Consider the following 15055-nt stretch of genomic DNA (forward strand, 5'->3'; position numbering starts at 1 on the left):
GTTCAACTCAGCCCACCATGGATCTCTGTCTTCCCTCTAGGCTTGCTGCCCTTCCTTTCCTCCCTGCTTCCTTCTTACTCTGGGACACCGGTGCCATGACACGCTAGTGGGACCGCTGTAATAATGCTGGTAGGCACAGAGAACCCTGTGGCTGGGCCCCAGGGAAGGTGTCCCATAGGCCCGGTGGGTCACCACACACGAGAGGGGACAGCACCACGCAGGCATGATCCACACTCTGCCAGACCAGAGTGTGGCTGTGAGGACCCAGGGGACCACTCAGGCCCCATTGCAGGCGCCAGGGAGGTGAACAAGGCCGCACCCCACGAGGGCTTGGGGATCATGGTTGGAAAGGAGGTCTCCGTACCCAGAGCACTTGGTCAAAGACAAACGGCCCTAGGGGACTTCCCTGGTGGCACAGTGGTTAAGAATCCGCCTGCCATGCAGGGGACACGGGTTCGAGCCCTGGTCCGGGAAGATCCCACATGCCGCGGAGCAACTAAGCCCGTGCGCCACAACTACTGAGCCTGTGCTCTAGAGCCCACGAGCCACAACTACTGAGCCCGCGTGCAACAACTACTGAAGCCCGCACGCCTAGAGCCCGTGCTCCACAACAAGAGAAGCCACTGCAATGAGAAGCCTGCGCACCGCAACGAAGAGTAGCCCCCGCTCACCGCAACTAAAGCCCACGCGCAGTCAAAAAAAAAAAAGAGACAAACAGCCCACTTAGCCTCACTCTGGTATCGAGTGTGTTGCAGACTATTAGATGATAGTAATAACAAAACAAAAGTTGAGACTGACTGGCCTTTGAAAAAAGCCTATGGCAACGTCTCTGTCAGCCAACAGTCCCTCGTGTACACTTCCCCGCATGCCTTGTACTCCACGCAAGGCTCCTCCCTGCGGAGCTCAGGGCCCAGCTGCGGTCCCAGGAGGCCCCAGATGGCAGAGCTGCAGAGGGCTGGGCCGCTCTGCTGTGAGCTGCAGGCAGGTGCATGGGCGGAGGGGTGTGCAGTCCCAAAGCCTCAGTAACCCCGCAGGAAAGGGGCAGGAAAGATGGGGGAGGGGCCAGGTGCAGTCGACCTTGGGTTGAGTAGGAGCCTGCACTTGGGTGCAGATTGGACGTGGGGTGAGAGTTAGGGAGTGGGCAGCGTGGGGTGTGGCACCCCCGGGGCCTGAAGAATGCCCCCTGAGGGCCAGGAGCACACCGGGAGCTGTGGACGTGTGGTTGCGACTCAGAGGAGGGGTCTGATCCAGAGGGGGAGCTGGGGCCGTCACACGTGCGTGCACACACACACCCAGGGCAATGAAAGTCATGGCAGTGTCTCGCTCGGGGAGGGCTGTGCCGTGAAAGGAGAGGCCACCAAGGAGCTGACTCTGAGTGACATGGGGCTGGGGTGGGGGACATTTCCAAGTGCTTATTGCAGGTCAGGTGCCTTCTGGATGTAGCCGGGCCCAGCTGCAGCCTAAGCTCAATCCACCGCTTGGGTTTAGACGAGTCGGGGCTTGTCGGAGGGGCAGCCAGCCAGGCGTCCACAGGCAGGGCACCTAGAGGGACAACCCCTCCTTGAAGGGCCTGCGTGGTGGAGGGACCCACTCTGAGAACTTGGGGGGTTGTTCATCCATCGCGGGCCCCACCCCCGTGGGCTCCTGACTCTGGGCTCCAGTCTTGGGAGGGCAGAAGTTTCAGGAAGAGGCAAAGCCGGCTCCACTCTGGACACGTGGGGCAGGGCATGGTCGCCAGGGGTGGCACAGAGCCACTGTGGCCCCGGAGAGCCCAGGGCAGCTCCAGCACTGAAGGGCCCCAGCTCCCGCTGCCAGATCAGGGCTGGTATGAGTTTCCTGGGGCCACTGCTGTAACAAAGGACCACACGGGCGGCTTCAAACAGAGATTGAGTCTCTCATGTTCCTGGAGGCCACAAGTCCAAAATCAGTGTATCAGTAGGGCCACACTCCCTCGAAAAACTCTAGAAGAGGGTCCTTCCTGGCCTCTTCCAGCTTCTGGTGGTTCCAGGTGTCCCTTGACTTGTGGTTGCATCACTCCAGTCTCTGCCTCCGTCTTCACAAGACCTCCTGCTGTGTCTGTGTGTCAACTGTCCTTCTGCCTCCCTCTTATAAGGACACTTATCACTACATCTGGGGTCTGCCCAGATAACCCAGGATGGTCTCCCCATCTCAAGATCCTGAACTTACATCTGCAAAGGCCCTATTTCCACACACGGTCCCAGCCCAGTGCAGGGTGCGGGGGGGGGGGGGCGGGGTTAGGATGTGCACGTCTCTCTCTCCAGGGGCATTTCAGCCCCTCCTCCCTGGGCTGCAGGGGACCACTGGCCCTGGAGGTCCGGGCACGCTGGTGGCCCCCGAAGCCAGGCTGTGGTGGCTGTGATCTCAGCCAGGGAGCGAGTGGGAAGAGGAGGGGGACCCGGGGCCCAGCCAGAGGGGCTCCCATTTCAGGGCTGGGCTGAGGATTGCTGTCCCCGGAGGAGACGGTGACCGCCACACCAAAAGTGGCAGGAGTGAAACCGGGCCAGGGAGGGGCGACAGCTGCAGGGCCCACGGAGAGGAGGGGCCTGGGGACAGGTGGTGGCCGAGGACCTGGGAAAGAAAGCATTTGGGAAGGGGGAGAACAGTGAGGACTGAAGAGGCAGCCGGCTCTGAGCTCTGGGGAGCAGGACGCACTTCACGTGCCAGTGCCAATGCCCTCGTGTGGACAGCAGCCATCAGTAAAATGAACACCACCCCCAGGAGTGATAATATGTCCCCCAGTCCCTGAGGGAAGACAGTGACACAGTCCTAAGTGAGTCTTCTCTCTTCTAAGCCTCCCCTCTCAGCACCCATTTCTTCCTCCACCACTTCTGTCCTCCCAGAGCCGCCAACACATGTCTGCTAAGAGGCCAGTGTTTGCTACTGGCCAGGGTGCACCCCTTGCCTGAGGGAAACTCCGGCGAGGGCCCAGGGAGGCCAGGGGCCTCGGGCCTGGGATGGAAGGACGTGCCCCTGTGCCAGACCCCAGAGAGCCTGTTCCCCCGTGGGAGGCCAGGAAGGGGGGTCTGAGTCTGGGGGAAGGGCTCTCGGGAGGCGACCCACCGACTGGGGCTCCTCTTCCCCGGTGTGGGTGCCCGGGGCAGGCTGGCGCCCCATCACCCAGCCCAGCGAAGGCCCAGCTTGACCACCGGCTGCAGGTGGGGGCTGGTTCCCCTCTGAGCACAGGGGCGGCCAGGAGAACAGCACCGGCTGCCGGGGCAGCACCGAGCTCCAGGGCTGCTGAGGGGCCAAGGGGGCCAGAGCCGACCAACAACCGGGACAGCCAGCTGGCTCTCAGAGAGCAAATCCAAGGGAAAGCGGCCGGGCTTGGAGTGCAAGGGGGGCATGCGTGTGAGTGAGCGTGCATGAGCGAAGTGTGTGTGTGAGAGAGAGTGTGAACAACTGTGTGAGAGGCATGAGGGAGGGTGTGAGTGTGACTGAGTGGGTAAGAGTGGGTGTGAGTGTGAATAAATGTGAATAACTATGTGAGGAAGTGTGAGTGTGTGTGAATAACTGAATGTGTACAAGTGTGTGCAAGTATGTGACTATGTGTGACTAGTGAGCGTGTAAAGGTGTGAGAATAACTGAGCATGTGTGGGGGGAGTGAGTGTTCTGAGTGAGCATGCGTCACCAGCTGTGTGTCAGCACGTGTGAGAGTGTCAGCACGTGTGAGTGTCAGCACTGTGAGAGTGTCAGCACGTGTGAGAGTGTCAGCACATGTGAGTGTGTCAGCACTGTGACAGTGTCAGCATGTGTGAGAGTGTCAGCACTGAGAGTGTCAGCACGTGTGAGTGTGTCAGCACGTGTGAGAGTGTCAGCACTGGGAGAGTGTCAGCACGTGTGAGAGTGTCAGCAAGTGTGAGTGTGTCAGCAAGTGTGAGTGTGTCGACACGTGTGAGTGACAGCACGTGTGAGAGTGTCAGCACGTGTGAGAGTGTCAGCACGTGTGAGTGTGTCAGCACTGTGAGAGTGTCCGCACGTGTGAGTGTCAGCACGTTTGAGTGTGTCAGCACGTGTAAGAGTTGTCAGCATGTGTGAGAGTGTCTCAGCACTGTGAGAGTGTCAGTACGTGTGAGAGTGTCAGCACTGTGAGAGTGTCAGCACGTGTGTGTCAGCACGTGTGAGAGTTGTCAGCATGTGTGAGTGTGTCAGCACTGTGAGAGTGTCAGCACGTGTGAGTGTGTCAGCACTGTGAGAGTGTCAGCACATGTGAGTGTGTCAGCACGTGTGAGAGTGTCAGCACGTGTGTGTGTCCGCATCCCTGAGGGTGTGTCAGCGTGTGTAAGTCTGTGTGTGTGTGTGTGTGCGCACACGCACACGTAAGTGTGACCTCTGCCTGCACTGAGAGGTGCCAGATCTCAAAGGCTGTCAGTGGAACAGCTGCTTCCTGCATGAGGGACAGACAGTGGGGAGGTGTGCCAGTCTTCTGACCCTGGGAAGACCCCCTTGGGCCTGCAGTGCCTTCGTGTCCTTTAGGTGTCTGTCACAGTGGCACCTCCTCAAATAAGCCTTCCCTGAGCTCCCAGCACCATCTTTCGTCTCCCCCCGCCATGCGATGCCTTGAGTTCATGCTCTGCCCGCCAGCTCCCTGTTTTGGGGTCCCTGCTGTGTCCACGGTGCCCAGCCCAGGCCTGGCACACAGGACACCCCGGGACCCTGTTTGTCCGAGGCAAGGAACAATCAGTGGCTGCGTCCAGGCCTCTTCTACCTGCCGGCTCCAGAGTGGTGACGCTCACCGCGGGCCTGTCACTCACGCTCAGCCCCCTTCCTGTGCCGCTCCCACCCCCCCACACTGCTGCTCACTGCTCACCTGTCCCTGGGGCTGGGCAGCTTGGGGCTCTAAGGACCAGGGGCACAGCCGGCCAGCTCCCGCCTGGCCACTGGGTGTCCATGGGCACACACTCGGGTCTCTGTCCACGGATGTGCCTACGTGCGTTTGGGCATATGGGGGTCTTCTCCACATTGGAGTCTTGTCTGTGTGTCTGTCTCCCCTTGTGTCTGCGAATGTGTGTCCCTGTGTGTCTGCTTCTGGGTGCCCACCTGTGTGCAGGATCTCTCTGCGTCCTGTATAAGGGTCTTTGTGTGATGACCTTTTGGGGTCATTGACTTTGAGAACCTGTCCCAAGCTCCAGCTACCCTCCGGGAAAAGTGTTTCGATGTCTTACTCCCAACTGTTAGCAGGCAGTTTCCTGAGGATAAACAGACCCTCGGAGGCCACGGGGCGGGGGTGAGGGGCAGAGGGGAGCATGGACCCCACATTACAAATCAGCAACTCAGCTCCACGCCCCATTTGACTGTCAAGGAGACAGACCCAGGGGGCAGTCTGGAGAGGGAGCGGCAGCCTGCCTGCTCGGTGCCCTTTCTCTGAGCTCCCCGGTGCCAGGGTCCCCCAGTACCCAGCCGCGCCCACCCCCACCCCCCTTGGCCAGCGCCCTCCGGGGTCACCACCAGGCCAAGAAGGGCGGGCACCGCCGCGCGTCCTGGGGGACAGAAGGGCGCGCACCGGGCGCGTAGCTCGGGAGCCGCGTGGCTCCGGAGCCCCGCGGCCCCCGCGCCGCGCACCGCCCCCCGCGCCCGCTCCCTCCTCCCTTCCTTCTCCTCCCCCCTCCCGCTCCCTCCCTCCCTCCGCGCTCAGAGCTGCGGCTGGAGCCGAGCGCGCCGCGTCGCGTCGCCCGCCGCCGCCGCCGGTGCGGAGTGTGGGGAGCACTCGGCCGCAGCCCTCGGCCGCAGCCCTCGCCCGCCGCGGAGGGTCGCGCCCGCGCTGCCGGCCAGGCCGCCTGGTGCCCGGGCCTTTCGGTCCCTGGAGCGGATCGTTGCCCGCCGGGCGTCCGCCCGCAGCGACTAGCGACAGCGCCCGCCGGAACCGAGGCCGCGGCGGCGGCCGTGCCCATGACCGGGTAAGTGGTGCCCTGGGCGCTCGGGCGCCGCCGGGGTGGGCGCGGGCGCGGGCGGGGCGGGCGGCCCGGCAGGTGGCGCGACCGGCAGGTGGGGGGACACGGATCCCCGCCCGCGGCACCTGCGCCCCGCGCCTGGCCTGCTGTGTCCTTGCGGCGCCGCGGCCGCGCGTCACCCCCGGGTCCCCAGGCCAGCGGGCAGCGCCCCGCACCCTGCACCCTGCGCCCCGCATCCTGCGCGCACGCGCATCTGCGTCTGGGGAGGAAGGCCGCCGGGGGCTGCGGGCGGGTCCCGGGGCGGGCACAGCCGGGGGCTCAGGGCCTGGGCTGGAGCCGGCCTCGCGCGCGCACCTTCTCGGAGCCTCTTGGCACCCCCTCCGCACCCCCCCCACCCCCCGCGCCCTCACACTGTGTCATCCTTCCCGGACACACAGTCTGAGAAACCCTCACACGTTCCCGCACTGTCCCCTGCACGCCCACACAGCTGCCCGGCCCCGCCGCTGGCATGCCAACGGCAAGCAGACTCGGCCACACTTGGGTAACTCCTTCCCCATCCCTCTGCGCACAGCTGCCCCCCGCTCCTCCCCTGTGTGACCTTGGCCAGATGGCTTCTCCGGGTCGGGTCAGGTCCTCAGTTTTCTCAGGGGTTCAGGATTCTGGAATTTGGAGCGCTGGTGTGGCACCTCCCAGAGGAGGGAGCCCTGGGTCTCCCCCTTGGACTGTCCGATTCTCTCCTCGGACCTGGTCTCCTTCCTTCTACTGGTCCCTTTGGGGCTTAACGCCTGGCCAGGAGAGGGGCGGGGGCACGGCATGGGGCAGGGCAGGACCAGAGGGAGCCTTGGAGAGCCCAGGGTGAGGGTCTGGTGAGGGGTTGGGAGAGAGTGTGGAAAGGCTCCCTGAAGGGACAGGGCAGGGCTGCCTCCCTCAACTAGGCACTTGACATTCCCGGGGCTGGGGGGAGGGGGGGAGTGGGGCCACTCGGTATTTCAAAGGTGAGGCCGTTGGGCCCCTGACCTCAAGTGGGTCCCTGCCAGCCACAGGGTCAAGTCCAGCCTGACCCCAACCATCCCAGTCTCCCTTGGCTCCCTGCAAGGGCTTGAGCGCCAGCCTGGCAGGCAGCCCCCTCATTTGCCCACCAGCTCTGTCCACTCCCTACCCACCACAGTCACCCCTCGCTAGTCTGTGAGCATCTTAAGGCAGGGACCGGTTACTAATCTGCCCTGCTTGCTCGGGTGCCCAGCACAGGCCTGGCTCAGAGCGGACATGGGTTTCTGTGTGGCACATTCACAACCTTGACCTCACTGAACTTGCAGAATCACCCGGTGAGGGAGGCAAGGCCTGGACTTTTGTCCCCATTTTTCAGACGGGGTAATTGAGGCCCCAAGAAGGGAAGGGACTCGGCCCTGCGTTGACTGGATGGGTGGCTGGCTGGGGACACTCTCACGGGCCTCGTGGGGGGAGCACCTCCCACACGTCCTGGCACAGTTCTAAGCAGGTTTCTAGACCCTCTGGCTGAGTCTCACAAGCTACGCCACTGTTTCCATCACCCCCTTTCACAGCCAAGGAGACCAAGGACACATGAGTCACGAGAGGGGAGCTGGGATGCAGACCTGGGCAGTGGGAACCCCCTGCCTGCTCTGGCCTGCAGAGGGGAGGGCTGGGGGGCTGTCTGGGCCCCTGAGGGCCTCAGCTGAGGCTTGGCAGAGGGTCCGAGGGTGGAGCCAGCCCCTGGAGAGCAAGCCGTTTGGAGGGGGCTGGGCAGCTGTGGTCCCTGCCGCTCGCCTCGAGGAGAGGGAGGGCCATGGACACAGCCAGTCTGGATCAGACCAACCTGGTCCATGCCCAGTGCCGCCAGGTGGTCTGATCGAAGGGGCAGGCGTCTCTGGCACAGAAGTTGGGGGGAGGGGGTAACGCAGGCAGATGGAACTGGGGCGGCGTGGGAGGGGGCTTTGTGCAGAGCCAGAAGGAAAGCCAGTCCTTCGGGGAAGGAAGCCCCGGAGGCTAAGAGCGCACTGGGGGGGAGCTACAGCGCCAGGCGGGTGGCTGGCAGGGACGCCGCAGCAGGCCCCTGAGGGGCAAAGAAGGTGGCGGAAAGCACCCGGGTTTGCTGCCAGCTCTGGGCCTGATGGTCTTTGTGACCTTGTCTAAGTCCCTTCCCCGCTCCGGGCCTGGGGAGCGTGGGGGTGGGCCTCGGCGGACTCCGCTGACATTTCAGGATTCAGAGCTGGAGCTTCAGACGTTGAATCATTTGCGAGCGCAGGGAGGTTGGCCGTGAGTCAGTGAGCGCTCTCTAGCCCAGAACAGCTTCTCCCAGCGCAAGGTGGCAGCGAAGGGTGCTGGGGTCGGCTGCAGCCCCTCTCCCCCTCCCCCAGCGCGACTTTTAGAGAGGGACCCTGGCCTTCTTGGTGGGCAAGATGAGAGTGCCCTGGGCGCCTGGGGACTTTGAGAGCCGAGCTTCGGCTGGGACTCTCGAAGCCGTCAACGCCAGGCCCAGCTTCCTCCTCCCACCTTACAGAGTTGTCAGCACGTATGTGGGTTTTGCCCACTACGCTCCCTTCTGTTCTTAAACTGAGGACGTGTATATTTAATTGATGGCTGCTGTCTCTGTCAGAGGTTACCAGCACCTCAAATAATGTCAGTAGTGACAGTGATAATAGTTTGTGACAGACACTGTTTTCAGTGCTTCACAGACATTCTCTCACTTCAATGAAACAACCAAATGAAGCAATGGCTGTTACTGTCCCCATTTTGCAGATGAGGCGACTGAGGCCCAGAGAGGTTAGGCAACTTGCCCAAGGTCACACAGCCAGTAGGTGGTAAAACCAAGATTGGAAGGCAGGCCGTCAGGCTCCTGAGTCTGATTTGTGCGTGTAGCCACTGGTTCCGGAGCCTCTGGAAGTCTGTGCTGAACTCAGCAGAATGGCGCATTGTATGAGTGAGCCGATTGTCAAGGGCACTTCCAGTCCTGGGAAGACCCTGCAGGTCAGAAGTTGAGCCACCTGGGCCCCCCATCTACCCACTGAGAGAAACGGACAAACCGTAGATTTATTTGAGTCCCAAGCAAGTTGGGGAACTAACTGCCCTTCAATAAGTCTTCCCCGTGACCCATCCAGGGCACGTCTACGAAGGTGAGTAAATGTCTGCTGATAGGTGGAGACTTGGGCTGTGGTGCCAAAGGCAGGTGCTTCAATCTAGCCCAGGGCGTGCTGCCCAGGAGCCTCACCAGTGCCATCTCTGAGATGGGCCCAGGAGCCAGGCTCTGGCTGTGAACTTTGCCAGGCACAGCAGGCAGACACCTGGACCGCACAGATGTCTCCTCCCCACCCCACCCCCATCCTTTCCCAGAAGGCCACTTCTTTAACTAGGACCCCAGCTCCTGGTTGTTTCTCTCTTCCCTGCCCTGGCTAAGCTGGCAGAAGCCAGGCCAAGTGGCGCCCGGCTGGAAAGCCCTCCCCTGCCTGTGCACCTTCTGTTGGGTGGGAGGTGCTGGAAGTGGGCCTGGGAGCGCCACCTGGAGAGCAGGACCTGAGCCCACACATCACCCGGACAGAGGAAAGAGGCTCTGCACTGGAGGAGTGGAGGCTGGGCCTCCCAGACTGCCCAAGGTTGGGAAGGGGGTGAGGCCAAGTTCACGTGCCTAGTAGACGGCTGAACCCAAACCAGAGCCACAGGGCGAGGGGGAAAGGCGCAGGTCGGGGGAAGGGCTGGAGGTTTCTCCTGAGTCCCGCATCTGAGGGCTGGCAGGGATCTTGGAGCACAAGAGGTTTCCGGAAACTTGGGTCCAAATCAGAGTTGTGCGAAGGGGGTGCTGTGGTCAGTGTCCTTGGGGGGCACCTTATGTAACGGGGTCCTGAGCCTGCCTCAGTGTTCTGTGAGTGGCTCCTCAGTAAAGGGGAAACCTTTTATTCAAATGAGAAGTGCTGTCCTGCAGCCGCGGTCTCGAGGCACTTTCTACAGCTGTGAGGTTCAATGTGGTAGCCACCAGCCACGAGTGGCGATTGACTGAAAATTAAGTAAAGTTGAAAATTCCGTTCCTCGTCCACACACCACGTTTCAAGTGCTCAGTAGCCACACATAGAGAACGCTTCCATCATTCCAGAATTTTCTGTCACCCTGTGCCACTTTAGAGCCAATGCAGACCAAGTCCTCACAGGGACCCTGAGGCCACTCTCAAGCCTGCGCCCCCAGTGGCTCCTTGAAAGGGAGCCGGTCAGGAGGCTGCGGGCGCCTCCAGGCAGCCTGTCCGCACCCTGGAGAGTCTGGGGGGCTCTGCCACACTCGCCAAGGGCCAGCCCAGGTGCCCGCACAGAACTGGGCAAGGGAGGCGAGAGTGCCTCGTTCCAGAAGCAGCCCACCATGTGGTGGGGATACTGATTCCAGCGGCCCCAGCACACCACTTTGGGCAAATCCGGATCTGGCCCCTGCCCTGGGTTCAGGATCGCTCATGGGGCATGCTGGAGGCGCCTGGGCAGCTCTGCAGGCAGGGGAGGCTCTTGGGTGGGTTTCTTTAATAACGTTTACTTCTTTCATTTAAAAATATGCATGCCCTTTACAGAAAATTCATGAAATGCTGAGAAGTAGGAGATATAGGGACACCCCACCCCCCCCATCCTATCACCAAAGTGCCAGCCGGTGTCTCCCATTTCATTGGACACGTTTCTGCTCCGTTTTCTTTGCATGGGCTATTTATTTTCACATTACTGTAATTATACCATGGGCACAATTGTGTAATCTATTTTTTACTTCACACAAGCATTTTCTTTATTAATGTAATCCCTTTCTAAATGATTTTTTTCAAAATGGATACGGCTTAATTTTTTGAAGATTATGAAAGCAGTAAGTACTTATTGCAAAAATAAAGAACTTGAATGGAGCAAAGAAGGAACTACACATGATCGTTGGCTCATTTGACAGCTATTTCTCGAGCACCCAGGATGTATCGGGGCGGTCCTCAGGGCTGTAATTACAATTTTTAATGGCCGAATAATATTCTCTCAAGAGATTGTAATTCACTTAATTATTTGGCTATTTGTGGAGATCCAGGCAGTCGGATTCGTTTCGCTCTCATGCGTGAGACTGTGCTGAGCATCTCGGTGGGTGACTCGTTCTGTCCTGAGGAGAGAGTGCCCAGACGGAAGCTCATTCTGCCAAAGGGCTTTTCTGGGCATCTGAAGGGCTGACTCGCTGCAGCCTTGCCAGCGTTAGTCATTGTAATCAAACAACCTGGCATAAATATCTAGCTCCAGAATATCTACTTCAGTTTCTATTTCTTGAATTGTTCCTGATGCTGAGCGTTTTTCCACATGTTTATTAATTGTATCTCTTCTTGTTCAGTTCCTCACCTTTATCTGTGGAGGTCCAAGTGTTTCCTCTTGTGGGTCTGAATAACCTTTATCCATGAAACATAGTGACAGTTTAGCATACTTGTTGCAAATAATTTTAAATCCTCTTCATTCACTGCCTTTTCATTTTTTCATGCAAAAGGTTAACACTTTGTATCTCACAATTTTTTTGTGATTTCTTCCATTGCTTCTAGGCTTACAAAATCCCTTGGAGAAATCTGGGAACTGTCCATCTCTGGGTTGGCCATGTGTCTGCGTGTGTGTGAGTGAGCGTATGTGTAGTTGCATTTTTAAGATGTTTAACTCTTTAATCCAGGGGTGGGCAAATTTTTTCTGCAAAGGGTCAGATACTAAATATTTTCCACCTGGCAAGCCACAAGGTCTCTATCCTGACCATGGCTGTGTACCGATAAGACTTTATTGACAAAAACACTTGGCTGCCAGATTTGGCCCTGAGGCCGGAATTTGCCAAGCCCTGTTTATCCAAAAAAAATTTGTGTTGGGGAATAGTATGAGGTAAGGTTCTCGAGCCATAACCCATCATCCCCGTTTCTTTTATTAAACCATTTGTCCCCTGGTTAATGTGTGATCCTGATGGGCGGTAGGGCCTGTCTCTGGGCTGTCTGTCCCATTTTGTGGACTCGGGCGTGGGCTCCCACACTGGTAACTGCCCACACCCTGCATCTTTTGATGCCCGACCTGCAGGTCCCATGTCCTTTGCCCTTCTTGCTTGCCTCTTTGTCCCCTGAACTTTAGAGCCACTTGTCCAGTCCCCCAAATCAAGCTCTCATTCTCTGGACCTCTTTAGAGCCCAGAGCAGCGGGTGCTTCTCTGCGGACTCGGGTGGCGTCTGGCTCTCCGCAGACGCTGTGGGTTTTCCTCACAGAGGGACACAGGGGAGGCGGGTGTGGGCAGGAGAGCGTGATCAGAGCAAAGGCCCACAGCTCAGGATGGCCAGACAGCCCGGGATCGCCAGACCCTCCTGATTAAGAAGCAGGAAAACAAAGCTAGCAAGCAAGGGAGGGGCAGGGAGATGCAGGCGTCACTGCCGGCCATCTCCATCCCGGCCGTGGTGGACCTCAGAGCGCGGGGCTTTGGTCCTCGTGCTGTGCTTTGCGGTCACCTCTCTGGCCGGCCCTGAACGAAGGTGGATGCCACCGGGCCGCTGCGAGCACTTCTTCCCGACCGGCCTGGGAACGTCCTTAGCCCCCCGGACCACGGGACGCTGGGAATCCCAGCACGCCCGCGTCCTACACAAACCCCAGACCGGGGAGCGGGGGTGGCCTCCCTGCCGAACGTCCGTGCGCACGATCACTGCGCACGATGGTGGCCACCGCGCAGGGAGGGCCCTTCTCCGCGAAAGGACCAGCCCCCGACCGCAAGCGCTGGGCGCCCTCGGCGGCGGCGGTGCACAGCGTGGGGAGGGCCAGGCGCCCGCTTCCCCGCCGTGAGCGGGCCTCCACCTGCCACGCCAGGCCCAGGGGAACCTTCCCTGTCACCCCCTCCCCACTTCCGGGCCTCAGCTCTGTTCCTCCTGGAAGAAGCTGGGCAAAGCGTCCCATCTTGGTTTGGAGCCAGGGGCCTAGGAGGGAGGCACGTGGCCCGGGGCCGGGCGGTCTGGGCCCCTCAGTGCTGGGTTCCCGAGCGCTGCCCTGCGAGTGGGCGGCCCTGCCGCCGAGGGAGGCTCCCGCCTGATGTGGCCCAGTGCCCGCAGCAGGCCCGGAGGGAGGGGCTGGGACGCAGGCGCCGGCCATCCTGGGCGCCCCCCCCCCGCCCACCTGATCCATCCCTCCTGGGCCCCTGGCTGCACGGCCCACAGCGCCACGGCCGGTGGCCAGGCTCTTTCTCGCGGACACCTCTGTCCCGGGGAGCGGAGTGGAGCAGGAGCCCCTCCGACCCTCCCGTCCATCCGTGCGGCCAGAGGGCAAGGGGCTGGCCTGGGGACTGCTGCCCGGGACCCCTGCCCTGGCGGCCCCCAGAGGGGCCCACGTGGCTGCGCCTGCGGGTGGCACGGGGGCAGCACTTTCATCGCGTTGCACGTGGCGTCAGGCTGGCCCCCCCATCTTATCCCCCATCGTCCCCCACCCCCTTCCTGGCTCTCGGCCTCACTGGGCTGTGGTCAGCAGGGGCGTGGGGGGACGGGACTCGGACCCTGCCTTGTTGTCATTGAGGCATTCCCATGTGACAGGGGCCCTCCTGCCTCTGCATGACCCCCCACTCCCTCCTGGGCACACCCTGAGCCTGCAGGAGCTTTGTGGTGCCTTCTCAGAGGTTCGCTGGAGATACTTCTGGATTTGTGTGCCAGGGTCCTCCACGAGAAATAACTTTCAGGACCCAGCAGAGTGTCGTCTGCATGATTCAGATGGCAGCCAGGCCCCTGCCGTCTGGTGCCCTGGTGACCTTCAGATCCTGCCGTTGCTGCCAGTTGGGGTTGGTAAGGATGCTGGAGCGGAGCCTGGGAGCCTTGCAGATGCCCATCCCTGGGCTGCAGCTTCCGAGGCGTCCTCTGGGGTGGCACTAGCAGCCACTCTCTCCTCCATCCACACATTTGGCGGGTGTCCCTCCGAGGTCAGCCTGGAAAGGTGGCCCAAACGCTCTGGTGTGCTAGTTCTTCGTGTCTGGGTCACAGAGGGCCAGCTAGACTGGACTCCCGTATTCAGTCTGAACACGTCTTCTCAGCCCCACTCAGCACTCTTGTGCCGTTGCCACTCAGCCCTCCCAGTGGGAAGCCCAAGACCAAGGTGTTTTCTACGTACTCAGAGTGGCCTGTGCCCAGGGTCCCTCTATGGTGACGGTCCTCATCACCTCTTTCTCCCGGTTGAGCTGGCTCTATGGGGGAGTCAGCCAGGTCATTGAACCTGGCTGTAACCTCCAGCCAAGCTGGGTCCTACGAGGGACACAAGGAGACCTACTTTGCCAGCACTCAGAGACCCCCTTGGTGGAGCCCAAGTCAGCCGGCATATCTCCGGTCCCCCATTTGGAGCCTGGCCTTCTGGACTCTTGCTGGCCACAGGGAAGTGGGTGTCCTTGCCTGACAGTCTCCCGCCCCTGACCTTCACCCTAAGAGTCCCTCCAAGCCTGTCTTCCCAAGGACTTCAGCCTGTTTCCAGAAACCAGACCCTTCCTCAGCAGGACCCACAATGGGGCCCCCATGGATCCTGTCCCTAGGAGGACACTTGGGTCCTGGCAGTCTCCTTATCTAGTCACCCTGGGCCTGCAGCATCCCGTGGCCTCCAGCTGTCTATAATTTCCTTAATTACCTGTTTAGGACTTGCTTGCTTCCGGTGGCTTGGAGCTGGCTCTGGGGATTGGAAGCTGGCAGGGTGGGCCGTGTGGTACCATGGACAGAGCCGGGGATGTTTCAGGGAGGATTGGGATGGAGGGGCCCTCATTCTGTCCGCATGTTTGCGTGTTCTCGGCCGTGGAGGCCTGGAGGACAGGGCCCCGCGGCCTCCTGGCCCCCACGTGTGTGTTCTTTACCCCTTTTGGGGCCAGAGGCATGCTCCAGAGTCCAGGCCGTGGCACTTCTGGGTCCCCCCACCCCGCCACTCCCGAGACTTCAGACCAGGCCATGCTCCGCAGGGCAGGCCCGGGACCTCACTGGCTGCCACCTGCTCGCAGGGTAAAGCAGGAGGGGTGTGGGCCAGAGTGTGCCAGCCCGGAGTGCGGGGGAGGGGCGGCTGAGCCCGGCGCCCTGCTGCAGTGCAGCGCTCTCCTCACACAGCTGCCGTAATTGGACAATTAGTGTCATCCTGCTCTCTCGCACTCCCGCCTTCTCAGGCAGGAAACAAATGACTGCCC

The 15055-nt window shown here is 60.7% G+C and overlaps 1 protein-coding gene across 14 annotated transcripts in view; it reads left to right on the forward strand.

The window, feature by feature from the left end:
- The first annotated feature begins 5660 nt into the window (after window positions 1-5660).
- ATP2B3 (ATPase plasma membrane Ca2+ transporting 3) overlaps window positions 5661-15055 on the forward strand; it is a 64808-nt gene continuing 55413 nt past the window's right edge. For 5 of the 14 annotated variants that reach the window (XM_082445659.1, XM_082445658.1, XM_082445652.1 and 2 more), the window contains exon 1: window positions 5661-5915. The gene's annotated coding sequence lies outside the window, so the exon portion shown is untranslated. Of the gene's footprint in view, window positions 5916-8232; window positions 9041-15055 lie in introns of those variants that run through there. The other 9 variants (XM_082445663.1, XM_082445653.1, XM_082445665.1 and 6 more) reach the window with 4 other exon arrangements.

Source organism: Balaenoptera physalus (genome assembly GCF_965194825.1).
Source record: "Balaenoptera physalus genome assembly, chromosome: X".
NCBI lineage: Eukaryota > Metazoa > Chordata > Mammalia > Artiodactyla > Balaenopteridae > Balaenoptera > Balaenoptera physalus.